This window comes from Calonectris borealis, chromosome 1 (assembly GCF_964195595.1).
Source record: "Calonectris borealis chromosome 1, bCalBor7.hap1.2, whole genome shotgun sequence".
Taxonomy (NCBI): Eukaryota; Metazoa; Chordata; class Aves; order Procellariiformes; family Procellariidae; genus Calonectris; species Calonectris borealis.
In genome coordinates, this window is record NC_134312.1 from 184,874,803 (window position 1) to 184,892,662 (window position 17,860).

The following is a 17,860-nucleotide window of genomic DNA, read 5'->3' on the forward strand; positions in this document are numbered from 1 at the left end:
TCACAAAAATGCTGTTTCCCAAGGCAATATGTATAAGTATACTACAAGCACATGATAACATTTTTCTTCTACTTCTCAGATACGCAGTTTTCTGTTTAACTGGAACTTGAATCAACATTGGAGTAATAGCCTTGAGAGGATAAATATTACTGCATTTTCTGGAAAATAAGGGATCATTCATATGGAATCTAGCTCAAAGCTTCAAAGAGGAAACAAAGAGAAGATGGATATATTTCCTTAAGGATGCCATTGATAGGAATCAGCGCTGAGCAAAGGAAGGCTCCTAAACATGAAGTTCCAGAGGAACATGTTCTGCTAGTACTCTGCCCGAAACCTGTTGTTAATTATTCTACAAGCACATATAAGAACCCTGTACTATACTGACAGGTTATTATTCATTATTTCAGGGAAAAATAAGTCTTCAGCCTCAGATTTAGTTTATTTAGTTTTAACAGATAGAGTCTTTTGGCCTTTTTATACATAATACCTCTGATCTCAGAAAAAAATTACAGAAACAATGCATGTGCATACATTTTATTATGAATAACAAAGAATTTTGAATTATGCTATTTTCATAGAATCATAGAATCATTAAGGTTGGAAAAGACCTCTAAGATCATTGAATTTAAATTAAAAAAAAATTTTTGACAGTAAGTACATTTATTGAAGTGTTTGAAGTTCTGCACTCCACTGGACACAGTTCATAACTTAAAGGCAACAGAGCAAAACATTGTGACAGGCTCCAACTGGAATATTAAAAAACTCACATAATCGTCACTTAAGAAGTAAAGTTAAATTGTTCAATCATTTTGGTCTTCATCCCAGTCTTTCTTTCCTGATGGAGGTTTAGGGCCACCAGCTGGTTTGCCATAATGATCTGATCTACCCTTAGGACAGTTACTGCTGCATTTGTAGCTAGCTTGATACCTCAGGATTTTCCAAGGTATGTGTCTAATACACCAGCTTCCAACTTATCCTTCACAGCAGTAGCTTCAGCCTCCATATCAAATCCAACATTTTTGTTCCCTTCCTGGTGCACAGCATAAAGTTTGGAGATTACCTCATTAGCCCTTACTCCAGAGTTTTCTGCCAATTCTCCAGGAATGGCTTCAAATGCCTCCGCAAACTTCTTGATGGCATATTGGTCAAGCCCAGGACAAGTCTCTTCATAAGATGTGATCTGTTTGGCTAATTCAATCTCTGTTGCACCACCTCCAGGAACAAGACGTTTATCCTTTGTGAGTACTTTGAAAGTATTTACACCATCATCCACTGCTCTCTCTGTGTCATCCATCAGCTTGTCTGTAGATCCACGAATAAGTATAGTAGAAATGGCACCATCCTCCTTTTATTCATGATAAAAATAGTATAGCATTTTTCAACAAATATATTTGTATTAGAAAAGAAGAAAGCACATAAGCACTTATTCTATTTCATTCCAGGGGCAGATAACAAAGCAATACGATTACCTAGTTGTCTTGAAAAAAGCTTCAGTATTTACCTTTCCCAAACAAATAAAGATTGGGTATAAAAAGTTCTTTCAAAATAAAAATTAAATACCAATTCATATCACAGCTAAATGGCCTGAAGGGTCTGAGCATTAGCTGCAAGCAGAGAATAAAGAGGAAATTGGCAAAAAAAATTTTTTCTTGGAAGAAGGTACAGATTGTTCTCTGCTTGTACTGTTTGTTAGCTGGTCACATACATTGCTGGAATAGGAAATTCTGAGTTGTAGACTGAACTCTTGGAGAGTGCAGTGGCTCCCACTAGCTTACATACCATGCTTTCCTTTCCATGGAAACCAGGGCAGGGTGGAGAAGATTTCCTGTGCCCAGATCTCATTCAATATATAATCAAGCCTCAGTAAGCCATGAGAGTAACACAGACAAGCCTAAGTGTGTCCTTCCAACAAGCAGGTGGAACTGAGCACAGGGAAAGAAACTGGAAATGAGAAGAGGGAGAAACACACATGAAAATTAGATAGAATTTATTTAAAAAAAAAAAAAAAGGATAAAAATAATTTGAAAAAGAAAGCCTCAGAAAAGCAGGCTATTATTGTTTGAAATCTTTGACATAACCTTCCTAAATTATGCAAGTCATCTAGGTCTGCTTGCTTTTTTTAATTAATAGCTTACTTTGAACTTAGGTATTGACTAAGTAGTGGTGTTCAGTAACTTTAAAACCCTGTAGAAAAAGTCCTGTCAGAGATCTTCCTCTGGATAGTTAGTCAGTTTTAAAAGCTGCCAAATTAATTGATAAAATGTGCTGTTTGACACAGGTAGCGCATTCTGCCTCAGAAGTTCTTTGCTGTGTCTGCTTCTCTGACTTCTCTCATGTTACATGCAAATAGTTTTAAAACATCAGGTGGAACAGTGAGAAGTAGGAGATAAACATTGGTACGTGTATGAAGAAAGACACAAGAAAAAGTACCTAGTTACTTGTAATTCTTCACTAAAACAGTGTTCACCTCCCTGTTCTGGCTTTTTCTACCAGAGCTTCCTAGAAACAGCTGCAGCCTGAAGTGAAAGGACACCAGAAGTGCCCTTTCCTGCTGTGTCAGCGAGAGCGAGAGGAGACCACAACTCCGTCACATCACTTGACGAGTGAAAAATATGCAGGTAAAGCTCCCCACAAGATAGGTACATTCTCCCCTGCTGTTTCTTTTTACGGGATTTGCTCTTAATATAGCCTTTGGCTCATGACTTTTGGGAACCAGAGCTAAGAAAGATAATGGGGAGTTGGGTGAAAGAGAGCTAATCCTTCATTATCCCCTCCAGGAAAACCTGCAGCTGGGTGCTTAGTCTATTTGTCTTAATGTTAACTTATACTGTCATGTTGTCTTTGAGGTCCCATATCTTACATTTTATTTTAAGAGGTTTTGTTCACTGGAAGAAATATGGAAGTATATAGCTATATTTTATCCCTTTGCAAATTAAATATATTTCTAGTAATAAGGTGAAAGCTTAAGCACTAGCACAAGTGCTAACATAAGAAATGTTTTTGCACAAATACATATTCTTCATGAAGAAAAAGCAGATAAAGTATGGCTATGTACTCTGGTATGTAAAATTCCCTAAGATATAAATCACACAGAAAAAAGGAGGAATTCATTTGGCTAAATGTACATATTGAGAGTGTGAATGCCTGCACCTGAGCTAATCACTTTAAGCTCCCTAGTAGTCAAAGGAGAGAAACAGGCCCTTCTAGGTCACAATTCCTCTTGTCCTAAAATAGGCATCTGAAGTAGGTCAGATGAACTGCGCCCTGAGAGTGCCTATTATTCTCTACCAACTATAAAGGGAGCCCTGGCTGATTAATTCAGATTCAATGTAGATGTTTAAGGAAGATGAGATGAATCCCATTCAGGGAATCCAGAACGACTATTAAGAGACTAACAGCAAAAAGTGAGAATTCTTGTTTTCCACATGTATAGAATCCAAGATAATTACATACATTTAGACACTGACTTTAGGTTCCTAAGTCGTTTAGGCATTTTGGAATATTTTATCTTATTTCATACTGTATTTTCTTTTTGCTCTGAGAAACTACTATCAACTTTTTATCACTGTATTTTAATCCTATGATCCCTGACTCATATTCACTTTCTTTAAGAAAGATTAAAACCTTCCCCAACCTTAAAAGACTTTTATGAACAAAAACTTAACAAAGCAAAACAATTCACCTTTTCCTCTATCAAAAAAGTGCTGCACTACCAATAGCTTGGGAAATAGAACTTTAAAGACAGATCTGCCGTTAGGCTCACCAGTATAACTTGATTTCAGCAGGAGTGCTATGAACATTTTATCAGATGAACACCCAAGTTTCAAATCAAGCCGAAATTTCTTGGATTTTCTCTTCCAAATGTATGTGGAGAAACAATGGAGTCCAAACATACTTCTCCTCCATAACTGTGACTCTGTTTCAATACTGAAAATACTGGATTATTTAAGAAATAGTTGGTTCAAATGTGAAAACAAAACAGTAGATAATGGAAGAGGATTTTTAATGAAAAAGATTTTTAAGCAGATATAACAATATCTTACCTACAGTATACCAGACAGACCTTTACCCACTTAAAGTACAAATAGATAGTTTATAATGCTTTTAATCAGTAAATCAGTAAATTTTCCAGTGTCAGTGAAAAATTTCTGATCTAAAAGGTTATTTTTGAGTCCCTAACTATTTATCATAACAAAGAAAGTATTCCATTCCATTTTATCACTATGGGTATATTATGATCATCTTAAAAAGAAAATCTAAAAAAAAAAAAAAGAAACCCAACCCATACATTTTATCATTTTTCAAATTATTTGCTGGAGAGGAACTGAAATAGTAATTTTAGATAACAAAATGTTTTCCAGTCTTTCATATCCCAAACAAGAGAATAAACAATGAGGATTATAGAAGAAATATTAATAGGATTTAAAGCCCATTGAATTGATAGGATTCCTTCCATTGACTTCTTTGGGCTTTTGATCAGATCCTAAAGTAATGAAATACATTGAATTACTTCGGGTGCTTGGAGCTTGCTAACAAAACAAATTCTAGGATATGGTGGTTTGAAAAAAAGAAGAGACAGTGTAGCCTTTGAGACCTCTCCCAGTTCTGTCTTTCTACATACAGATACTTCTGGCAAGCAAGATGCATCCAAGCAGCAAGTAAGAATGAGATTAATGTTACTTAACTTTTACCATCATCTTAAAATCTTTCAACCATCTAAAAATTAAGCATCTCAGCAATTTATGAAGCCTCCTTCTACACAAAATAAAAACTTCTAGAAAGTGTTGCAAATGACAGAACTTCCACACATACTTTAGATTAATCCTTCTCTGGTTGATGGCTCTCTCTACTGACCGTAGATGAAGTTTAGACACCTACTTAATATAAATTGCCAACTTCTGAACAGCTAGAGTTTGTTTAACTCAGCCCTCTTGAAACCCTTGACATCTTGAACAAGCCAAATATTAACACCTGTGCATTTGTATTTTGGTGGTAGAGACCACCAACAAGAGATCAATGTATAAAGAGAAGAGAAAAAACTTTTCCTTCTCTTCCTTTAGAGAATTCAATAAGCAGTACAATTATTTAAGCTTTTTACCAATATATTTCATGTATTTCATGCTTGAATCTTTTGGTGTTTTGGTGTTTGAGGGTTTTTTTAAATGTTCCTACAGTGAGGGCATTCCTAATGTCTCATTTTGTTGTGTGGATTACTTTGGTCTTAACTAGAGTAAAGCTCAGATTTCAACCTTTGCCTCCATAGAGGCATGATGGAGATTTAACAGCTTCTGTCTTGTAACTGAGAGCCAATTTTCATGAGCAATGTATTAATTTCATGATTTAAACCTTCACCGTTTAGCTTAGCTGAAATTATCCTGGAGGTCATTAAGTAGTTTACTGGAGACAGACATACAATCACATGAATGCATGTAGGAACACATGGATGCATAATGGCACCCACATGGAAGTTTTATCTTAGTTCCAAGTGCTTGAAATAATTCAAGGATGTATTCTATCCCACCAGACTGGTGTTTTAATGAAGCTAGGGTATGCAATTCGTGCCTGATGGTGTAAGATGTAGACATCTTTGAGATTTCAAAGTCCTCCGAGATACTGCTGAAGGATTCTGTAGAGCAGAGAGAGGCAAATGTGGAGCAATCCATTTATCATGTTTTAGAAGCTGTTCTGAATGTGAAATTGAGTTGTTCTGAACCCCAGAAATTCACCTGGATCTTGTCTGGAGAGGCAACTGGGTGGTTCACTCCAAAAGACAGTCGGGGAAAAATGAGTGGTTATAAAATAACAAGTCCAAGTTTAAACATGTGGGAATAAACTGGAGAACTATGTTGTTTGTCAGTCTAGATATACTTGCAAGGGCTAAAAAACATGGGCAATGATAAAAAATGCCAAGGAAATTTGAGCACAGTTATGCTATGTAACAGAAGTTATTCAACTGTTGAAGTTACCACATAAGCTTCAAGTCCATTGCTTTGTCCAAAACATTTTAACATAACATTGTGAATACTCACCTCTACTCAGAATTGCTGCAGCCAAGTCGTGTGTCCAGTTCTGGGCTTCTCAGCCCAAGAGAAGTCTGGTGTGCTGGTTTTGGCTGGGATAGTGTTAATTTTCTTCATAGTAGCTAGTATGGGGCTATGTTTTGGATTTGTGCTGAAAACAGTGTTGATAACACAGGGATGTTTTTGTTATTGCTGAGCAGTTCTTACACAGAGTCAAGGCCTTTTCTGCTCCTCACCCCACCTCACCAGCGAGTAGGATGGGGGTGCACAAGAAGTTGGGAGGGGACACAGGTGGGACAGCTGACCCCAACTGACCAAAGGGATATCCCATACCATATGACGTCATGCTCAGCAATAAAGAGCTGGGGGAAGAAGAAAGAAGGGGGGGACGTTTGAAGTGATGACGTTTGTCTTCCCAAGCAACTGTGACACGTGATGGAGCCCTGCTTTCCTGGAGATGGCTGAACACCTGCCTGCCGATAGGAAGCAGTGAATGAATTCCTTGTTTTGCTTTGCTTGTGTGCGCGGGTTTTGCTTTACCTATTAAACTGTCTTTATCTCAACCCACGAGTTTTCTCACTTTCACTCTTCTGATTCTCTCCCCCATCCCACTGTGGGGGAGTGAGCAAGCGCCTGTGTGGGGCTTAGTTGCTGGCTGGGGTTAAACCATGACATATGGACATACTGGAGAGAGTACAGCAAAGGGCCACAAAGATGATTAAGGGACTGGAGCATGTGACATATGAGAAAGCGGGGACTGTTCAGCCTGGAGAAGAGAAGGCTCAGGGGGAATCTTATCAATGTGCTTAAATACTTGAAGGGATGGTGTGAAGAGGATAAAGCCAGGCTCTTTTCAGTGATGCCCAGTGAGAGGACCAGAGGCAATGGGCACGCACTGAAATACAGGAGGCTCCATCTGAACATCAGGAAATGCTTTTTCACTGTGAAAAAGTAACTGAGGTCAGGGTGACTGAGCACTGGCATAGGTTGCCTGGGGAGGTTGTGGAGCTTTCCTCCTTGGGTATATTCAAAAGTCATCTGGACAGAGTCCTGGGCAGCCTGCTATAGGTGGCCCTGCTTGAGCAGGGTGGTTAGACCTGATGACCTCCAGAGGTCCCTTCCAACCTCAACCATTCTGTGATTCTGTGATATCAGAACCAATATAATGTAACAATGTGCTGAACCAATATAATGTGACTCAAACCTTCTCTGTAAAGCTAGTTTATTTCTACTGCTTCAATAATACAGCTCTATGGTTTCTGGTTCCATAAATTCTTTACTAGGAGCTATCTTGAGCATGTCAGCACACAAAATCTTTTTTTTTTAATCAAACAGAGATCATCAAGACCACAGATTTACATCTAATTATTTTAATATGATACAACACACCCACAGAGAAAATGACAGAATGAAATTGGATAGTTAGCTAGACAGCAGATTGTTACTTTTAGGTGTTATTAAAAGAAGTGAGGAAGCAGTTGACAGACTTATCAGATTGTCTGTCTGCATGTCTGTTTCTCCTCTCCTTCTGTTTAACTAAAGTGTCTGTAGAATCTAGCATAGTAGTCACTGGAAATTGTGCCTTTTGTCCAACCAAAATATTTTTATATTGTAATACACATTTGCATTCCCTATTTGACTTAACCTCAAGTATCCATCCTATTTCTATACCTGAAAAAATAGACTAAAGTATAATCCCAATAGTATATTAAAATTTGAGAAGTTTTTACTCCGTAAGAAGAGAGGGTCCACAGTTCCTGAAAGTTTCCATATATTTTCTTGAAGGGATGTAGATGGAATTCAAAGGTTTCTTCCAGCCTTTTGGAAGAGCTTGGCTTAGGACATGCTGGTGGATGGCATACTTTCCGTGATTTTACCTGTGCTCACCAGAAAGCACAAATTAGAGATGTTAGGCTGGCAAGGACTCTCCCATCTCAGGGACCTCTGCAGGTCAGTTTAAACCCCTGCCCATGAGGAAGCATAGTGGATGGAAGACAAGGCTAAATTAGAAAACAGGTTCAGACACAAATTTAGTTAACAGATATAAGGCTTAAATTGTAGGGGGTTGATCTTGTTCCTACTTAAACACTACCACTGGTACAGTTTTAGCCTATGGGAGTTTACATTCTAAATAAATATTAAAGACAGAACATCATGATTGTGATTAAGTCTGTTGGTTTTAGTACTGGCCTTTATTTGGGAGAGGGTTCCAGTTTCATAAATTTGAGGTACCAGTTGCTAGATTCCCACTTTATAGGATGAGTGTGTATTACTAGCAGAAACCTAGGGAAAAAAAAAATCATTGACTGATCAATAGAACAAATTTACGATAAAGAACACTAAAAATATTTTTTCTTTTTTTCCAAATGAATTTCAGAGAATAATTCCGTAGACTTTATAAAACATGAGAGATTGACTTTATTTTTCTTTCGCTTTGTTTTTTTCCTGGTCTTCTATTGCTCTCCCATTGTGAAAATAAAAAATATGTAATCTATTTGAAAGATAATAAGAATTGCTAGCAAACTTAAGCAAACTGCTTAGCAGAGAAGTACTGAGGTTACCCAATAATTTGAAGAAAAATAAGCTACCAGCTAGTGGGGAGGATAGGAAATATAAAAATGCTTCAAACGAGGCAGAGAATGAATCTCCCTATTTTGAACAAGAGATGAATAAAGCATATACTCACATCTTTAGACTACTCTATTCAAGGACTATTGAAAACTTCTCTTTCTTTCTTTCTTTTAAACCTGTCCAGCTCATCTCCACAGGACATAATTTAATCCTAGTATATATGTATGTTTTTTCCACTCCCATCCCTGTGGGCTGGAATATCACACTAGGCATTCTGAGACAGAAATGTGGTTTCTTTTTTGGACAATATCAACCACATATGTTACCGACAGTGCAAATGTACATCAATGGCTGAATATTTAAGTTCTGCAAAATTTATGGAATAATAAAGACAGTATGTCCATCCAAGGGAATAATTGCTTCATGGGGAGCTTGTGCATCTCAAATTGGTTAATTCCTGGACTTTAAATTGGTCCCTGTTCCTGTTGTTTAAAGCCAGCAAACAGTAGCACTGGCAGGAAGGCTGCCTGCCAGAAAAGGGCATTTTCAAAGTCACACAGCATGAACATTTTCTTGTCAAGACCCATTACAAGAAAAAAGTAAGTGGCATTTCAATAAAATTGTCCTCTTTTTTTAATATTATTTGCAACTAGCTGGGGATGAAGTACCTGCTACTGACTCTGAGAACATAGGAGCATCTGTCTATTACAAGAAAGCAGAGATATGTTTGGAATAAGCAGATCCAAGTATTGTATTTCTTACTTTCTTCCACTTCTTTTAAATTTTGTTTTAAATTATTCCTTTAAATTTTTGATGCAGACATTGCATTTATATCACATTACATCAGGTTAAACATATTCTGTGATGTGACATAATTTGATGTGACTTGACCAAACCAGATGAAAATGTCATGTTGTATCACCTATTTAAAGAAAAAAAAAAAAGTGGCTATACTTTAATTTGCTTTTAAATCTATTCAAATAATATTTATGAAAAGTTAAACAGGTCCTCTTACATGTGTCAATTTCTTACAGTCGTGACAGACAAAGTAATGACAGTCTACCATAAGGTTCAGATCTACACATTAAAAAAAAAAAAATCACTCATTTTTTATATAACATTGAATTTCTACTTAGTTCTTAGACATGCTATAAGATATTGCATTATTTCTACTTGTGCTAATAATCTAAGCTAATTTTCTAAGCTAATAATCAGTGCTTATTTTGAGAAGACTTATTGACTGACAAAAAAATTTGCAAATACAAATTCCCAGTTGGAGTTCAAGTGACAGTATCAACTTCTATATAAAGTTCTTCACCATATTATAGAATTGCAGAGTTGGGATTGCAATCCTTCTTCCAGCTCTGGATGACTGTGTTATGATTCTGCTGTTAAAACCTTTTTTCTCATAGACATTCTTAGCAAGTAGGAAGATGTTTTACAAATTCCTACAAGACATGTACTTTTCTGTCTAACATTTAAAATCATCCAGCAGCACTATTTGAGAAGAAAACTGCTAAAAAAATGGGGAAGGGAGTCAGTAGCTGACTCCTTCCTGGCAATTAGCAGTATTGTGCCCTGTTCTCTTAATATTTGGGTCATTGAGAATCACAAAAATAGTAGTTGCTATCCTTATGATTGTCCAAAGACCAGGCCTACAGTTGTTTGTATTTCTGCAGGCAGCTTGATGAAAACATGGGACTTTTGCAAGATCTACTGGAATGAAACAGTGATTTAAAAGTCCCCAATTATTCTATCTGCTGCCCAGATATAGTCATGGTCATTCAGCAACTCACTTTGAGAGGTAATTTGTGAGAAAGATACATCCTAGTTGTATGTGTCTACAGACCCACATCTGTCTACCTGGATAGGTAAAAACAGATGAGGTCTCTGATAAAGGCATGTCATTTAGCTCTAGTATGAGAGATTTATACCTCTTTAGTGAGATTCTTTGGGATTCTTTGGTATTAATATATTCTGATTTTCTTACCTTAAGTAAAACACTACACGTGATGAAGACACAAAGCTTTGAATCAGCAGATGCTGATTCATATTCCTCTACTTTAGTACAAGTAGAGGAATTTGTGTTTGTCTGCACCCATCCATGCAGATCTGTTTTCCAAAGGCCACAGTGCAGCAGGAATACCGCATTTACAGTGCATGGAGAAGTTTATAGGGCATGATAATATAGGGGACAAAGGCAACACCCAGGGAATTTCAGGAATTCTTTGTATATCACAGAACAATGCTGTGAGAGTCCCTAGATTGGAAAGTCTTGAATAGTTGATTACACGAGTAGAAATCTTTCCAGAGTGCATATCCAAATGACTGTTATTGTGTGATGTGGACTGAAAGATGTGGTCTGGCTGTCTAGACTCCATGTTCCCGATCTCCTGACTGTGAAGAAGTGTAACCACGCAGCCCTCTAATACGCTATTGCCAGTGCTAGTAACAGGCTGTAAGCTTTGTACTGAGTTTGCATGGCCTCGGGACAGAGGCTTGTCAGGCCTGCTCTGACTGGGTTTTTCTTGACCTGCCTCCAGGCCTTACTTGATTTTGCTGCGGAAGCAGTTTCTCTAACCGACCAGGTGTCCGTATCTAATTCCGTTTACTTTTGTTTATCTTTGTGTGGTATTATAGTTTTATATAGATAGCAGTAACAAGCAGTTTTTCTAGGTAGAAAGATAGATATATTTGTGACTCTAACATAAGAATGTAGAGAGATACACGCCTGGAAGGGCAGCAGAGGCTTTCAGAGTCAGAGACACAGGAGTAGCACAGATAGTGCAGGTATGTGATGATAAGGAACGGGGCATAAGCTAGTGTTAGGTTATGTAGTAAAAGCTCATCTGCACCCCACAAAGGAGGACAGAGACAATAGCAGATGGGAGAGCTCAAATTCCTCCCTAGCTCCTCCCAGACCCACCATGGGAGTCATCAGCTCATCAGAAGCCCATGTCGAGAAGCTCAGAGGAGCACAGGGGCACAATGGAGGCAGGAACCCAAATTACAGACTCCTGAGGACAAACACCGTGCACCGTGTCCAGGCTGATCCCACTCAGCCTTACTGCTGGTGGAGCTGGGGATGTGGAGCTGGGGGCATGGAGCTGCAACAGCCTTACCACTTTTAAGCTGCCAGATCCAGCTGAGTTTCCCCTAGCACTGGAGATCCCACAGCTATAAACAGCTCAGTAATGGTCAGTTAAAAAATAATACGGACCTAGAGCTGGACAAAACTGGTTTTAGGGGTAACAAAGAAAACAAAGAAACAGTGTCTGACATGTCAAAGTCACCATACATAGTAAACTTGGATGTAACCTGGAGCTGCAGATGAATGAAGAAAGAAAAAGTTGTAAAAGACCCTACATGGGAAAAAAAAAAAAAAAAAAGAATTGCAGAACAGGAAATCATCAACATGAGCACCATATTCCTCCCAGCAAAGGGACTCCACGTGTTGACAACTTGTTGTAACACCTTGTTGTGGTTTAACCCGGCAGGCAGCTAAACATGACACAGCCATTTACTTACTCCCCCACAGTGGGATGGGGGAGAGAATTGAAAAAAAAAGGTAAAACTTGTGGGTTGAGATAAAGACAATTTAATAGGACAGAAAACAAAAGGAAAATAATAATAATGATAAAAGAATATACAAAACAAGTGATGCACAGTGCAAGTGCTCACCAACAGCTGACGGATGCCCAGCCAGTTCCTGAGCAGCAGACCCCTGGCCAGATTTTCCCCTAGTTTATATACTAAGCATGACATCATATTGTATGGAATACCCTTTTGGTCAGTTTGGGTCAGCTGTGCCAGCCGAGTTCCCTCCCAACTTCTTGTGCAACCCCAGCCTACTTGCTGGTGGGGCAGTGTAAGAAGCAGGAAAAGGCCTTGACTCTGTGTAAGCACTGCTCAGCAACAACTAAAACATCCCTGTGTTATCAACACTATTCTCAAACTAAATCCAAAACACAGCACTATACCAGCTACTAGGAAGAAAATTAACTCTATCCCAGCCAAAACCAGGACACACCTCCCTCACCACCATGAACACCATGGTGAAACCAATGACCCTAGGACCCAGAGCAGCAGTTGAAGGGAGAGCATAACACCAGGGAAAGTATAGAAACTACGAAGTATGTATGTTACTATTTTAATTATATTGCTGCTTGTTTTGTACCTTTTTCTGTATTCTACCTGTTTGGTTTTTTTTTCCCCCCTGTAATAAGTAGATCTCGATTAATGATGATTCCTGAATTAGACTGTAAAGAATTCCACTATATTAATAATAAATTCTTGGACTCTTTTATGTATAGCATGTGCTTCCTCTTTGCCCATAAACAAGATTTTGAACATAACAGATGTTGTTCCATTGGTGACCATGTACTTGCTTCATAAAGTCTCCTGTGGATTTTGCTTGCAGGTTACCTAATGCCCATGTATATTAAAAGAACAACTGACACTGTTGCTCATTTTAGACCTTTCATTTAACTCAAACTTTCCAGTAATGTGTTTGTAGATTAATTCCTAGGACTCAAAAATAATTGCTGGAAGGAAAAAAAAAGTCAGTTTTGTAAGTCTGTCAAGGTTCAAAGAAAGCATATCTTGTGATGTCTATTCTATTACACTATTTAGCAACTTTCCACCATGAGGAAACAAAATGGTGCTTTTCTACAAATCTAAGAGCTAACTAGTAAGGACAACTAGCTAAAAGTTGATGGGCAGTAGCATCATGTCTTAAAATAAAATGATGGTACATCAATATAATTTTCTCATGTGTTAAATGTATGTTTCCATAATGTTGGCAGTGGATACCATGAACACACATCTTATACAAAATATAAAAATCCTTTTAATAATAACTGTTCTATGGAGTATAAATAGTCCCCAAGTTTTAGGTCTAACCTAAATGCAGTAAATTAACAGTTATTTCAGTGGTTGTAGCTAGGAAAAAACTCTTCTTGTAAAGAGAATTTCTTAGTTCTGTCAGTAGTTAGTTGAGCGCCAATGAATCAGCATTTCCAGAAGTAGTATATGCAGAATAAAGGAGAAAGTACAACTGGAAATGAAGCATGTCAAACATTGACCCTGAAGTCAGCATGTTTTCCTGAATTTGGAAGAAGCTGAATGGCTGAAAAAAAATCAATTAAAAAGTCCCTGATTGAAGATTTGTCTTTCTGTTAATACCAGCTGAAGTTGAGCTGTAAATTAAAACAGTAATTTACAAACCCCAGCAGAGGAGGAGAAGCCAAAGGCACACACATTCAAAAAATGTATCTTAAGTAGAGAGACACAGCTATGACAATTTTTTTATTTCACTGTGCTGAATTATTATGAGAGTGATATGATTATAAATGGGCACCAACGCACACTCTTTTTGTCCCTGAGGAGTTGTGGGCTCCATGTAGACATAGAACTATTAGATTTGGACTTATATGTTATATCCATGGGTTTCAGTCTGAAAATTTGCTGACACAGAATGAAATATATCAATTTTTATAACCTCATATGTGATACTCAGTGACATAGCAAGTCCTCCAATGCAACTGGATATAATAATTTGATCTTTAGAAATCTGAGGTTAACTAGCCAAGAGTTCTTTCCACGACAAAAAAATTAACTGTTATACCAAAGACATGTCAAAAATCAAGAAACAAAGCCCCATGTTAACCATATGTGTGTAAGGCAAATAGTAATTTTGATAAATGTGCCTAAAATATGGTTAATAAGGCCATTTTATGACAACAGACACTGGAATGAGTTAAAACATGGGAAACAGAGATGTGTAAAGTGCCTTTATTCATCTTGATGGTGGCAAACTCTAGTAACTACTGACCCATGCAGAGCATAAGTATTATTTTACTGTAGGCCACGGGTAGCTCCTTCTAAAATACAGCATTTCTTTAAGGTGAAGCTGACATAATTTGACACACATAAAAAGTACGCAAACAGTATGTATGTAGCATGCATCTCTGTGACATTCACAGAGACAGTCTGGGTTTGGCAGCAGTTTGGTTTGTAGGCTTCTTTTGACATTTAAACAGAAGCTAAGAATCTTTCTGACAGGAGCTGGGGTTGCTTGCCAGGTATGAATATATATCTTTGCAAACGCTATCCTCAGGTGAAAATGTCTGTAGAATTGTGGTTGGAGGTGACATGTTGCAGTTGAGAGATTTTGAGGAAAATAGTTTGAATACCACCTGAGAAAAATATACTTAGGTCTAACTGTGAATGCCTCAATTATATGAACAAGACCTTCAGCTGGTATAAATCATCTGAAGCTCCCTTGACTTGGTTTTATCATTTTCATTTCACTTTATTTATTATGTTTATTTACCAGAATATTATACCTTCTGCTTTGTATCTGAGGGCTCTGATGAATTTTTATGTTACTTTGGGAATTTTCTGCTTTGGGAATTAGTGTTCAAATTTACATTCATAAAATATACTAATGAGAGATAAGCCCCACAAAAAAAGTTGGTTTACTCTAATCACATAATTTTTTCCTGAAGCTGAGATGAGGCAGCAATGATTTGTTTTCTATTTCTATATTATTGTTTTCTCTAGTAATACAGTACCATGTATGACCTGGAAGTGGGCTTTTAGGAACTAAAACTTTTTAGAGCTGTGTAATAGCTATGAAGGATCAGGTTCTCAAGCATACCAACTACTCATCGTTCAATAATCCAGCTGTGCATGAATTAGCATGTTGCTGCATGCATAGAAATTGTCCCCACCCATGCAATACACACACAAATATCTGTATTGAGTTTAGGTGGCAATATTTTTGTGTCAGGGGCTGCACGGGTGGCCCTGCATTATTGTCTAAGCTAGATAAAGGCCATCATTAGGTGGAAGGGCAGAACAGCTCCTAGTACCTGGAGAATTTCAGGTTTTGCTCATTAAGACATTCACTGTAAGTGCTGGTTGTGCGTGTGTAGTCTCTTTGCTGGAAGAAGTTTAGGAGGATAGTTGGCCTCTACATCTTTTCTGTTTTCCATCCTGGAAGGTAGTAGAAATGTTGCTTTTCATATGTATGTGTGTGTGTATATATATATGTGTATGTATGTATGTATATAAATTTTTTTAGGTTCTGTACAAAATAAATTTTATTTTGTTTACTCTTGCATACAATGATTAGTGGGTTTACGTACTCTATTTATCCTTTTGTTCATTCTATGAGCAAAACAATGAAACCATCTAAGTTTTCTTTTATCCTCTTCCCAAAGGTGAGAAAACCTTTCCCAGAGACATGAAGCATAGGTCTGTTGGGTACTTTCAGTTCTTTTCTGTATTCTATCAAGAGCTTCTGTTTCCCCTGGAGACATCATCATATGCTTCCTCAAGTCCTCTTCTACTCCAACGAGTAGCACACTTTCTTGATAAGACCAAGGACTTGCAATGGTTTTAACTCCATGATGAATTTTTTTTTTCCCTCTTGTTCTTTTCAGATGCAGTGTATAGCTAATTTATCCAGTTATTCTGAGGATACAGCTTAGTATATTGAGTTATATTCCTTCATCTTCATTGACAATGACTTGTCATTGGGCTCACTGATAGCACCTTTTCTTGTTCACCTGTAACCAGCTTGATATTAACTAGAGTGGCCAATTCCACTTGTCATTTGGGGATTTCTTGGGTGAGCACAGTTCACGTTCACAGGGTAATGATGCTTCAGTGAAGTGTCAGACCTAACACTAATGCCCAGAGCAAGTTGTACATTTTTCAGAAAGTGTCAGTTCCCTAGCATTTGTGCTATGCATTTGTAGAGCATGTATGAAACACTCTGTTTTTAACTTATTTCTGTATTCTGTTTAAAAGAGATATGTGATTTATAGGTTTCATTTTTGTCTGAAGTAGTGTACTTCTGAAACTTCTGCAGGATAGTTAGAGGTTTCACGGGAGTCTGAGTAAACAATTTGAGTTAAAGGAAAACTGCATAAAAGCAAGCATTTGATATAATTTCCTTCCAGCAAGAAAGTTTTCTGAGATAGCCTTCTTTTGACTTGTACCATCAATTCTAAATTCAGAGTGAAGGTGTGTTTAAGTTTTCCCTGTTTGTCCTCCACATTTCTTTGCTTGGGCTCTAAACAGCCACCTCCCTATTCATATGTGTGAGTTGCTTTCCTGTGTTCAGTAATCACTCAGAGCTGAGAAGACTGAGAGGTTTGCTGCGCTCAGTGGCTGGAATTGATCAGCACTGTATAATTGCTGGTGCTGCTGTGAGCAGCAACAACAGAAACAAGTAAGAAGCCTGTTTGACTGTTGTGGCTTCATTCTTCATCTGCTCATCTACAAGATGATATAACTGTGCAATTGACTGGGCTTATGCGCTAGCTCCAACACAGAGTTCATATTGAAGAATCCTTCACGTGGAAGAGACGTGTAATCAGGTATATGCTTCTCTCTTTGGCTTTTTATATGCAGTTGTGTGTTTAAATATGATCCTTTTATCCATATTTCACTCCTGATTCAGGTAGTCTGTGCCCAACATGCTCCGTGTGGGAACCTGGTTACCTCATTTTGAGTGATGCCTTCTTCAACAGTTGGCTAAGGTTTGGCGTGGTGATTTGACTAGTACAAAAGCTATGCAACTCTAAGGATTCAGGCCAGAGGTATTACTGATGTCCTGCTATGTGGTGTCATACAGATGAGTCAGACAGGAACATATTTGAGAAATTACTAGTAAATATTATAAGTAATATCTTCATGTGTTCCAATAGTTTGTACCCATTAAGTCTGCAACTATTGTTGCAACTAGGTGAGTGGAACAAAAGATAAAGTCATAAACACATACTAATTAACATACATAAGTATACCTTATCTGTCCATCAATAAGTAAACTTTTTAGTTAACACAAAAACGTACATATAAGTGATGGGCAACACCGTCTGAATCTTGCACATTATTGAAATCAGAATAACTATCTCAATACTAGCAAATATTGTGGTGCTATTAAAAATTTTGAATGAGAAACGAGTATGACTCGAGGTCTGTATTTCCTGGCTACCTCCTTCTCTGCAGGTTATCTGGTCTCATAGGGAAGCTGGCATTCTTGCTGGAGGCCTCCAGCCCATGATGGAGGCTGCCTCATACATTGGCCCTGTTGGTGCTGAAATTCCCTTTCCTTTTCCTGCCAACTTTTGGGATACAAGAGGAGATACCCCAACACAGACCCCACTAGTACTTTAAGCACAACAATTATGCTCTGGTCTGTTGCTTTGAAAGCAAAAAGGAAAACCGCTGTAGGGACAGAAAGGGAAGCTTTCCCT

The 17,860-nt window shown here is 37.8% G+C and overlaps 1 pseudogene; it reads right to left on the reverse strand.

Moving 5' to 3' along the window:
- Positions 1–701: 701 nt before the first annotated feature.
- LOC142078810 (T-complex protein 1 subunit theta pseudogene) overlaps positions 702–17,860 on the reverse strand; it is a 28,229-nt pseudogene continuing 11,070 nt past the window's right edge.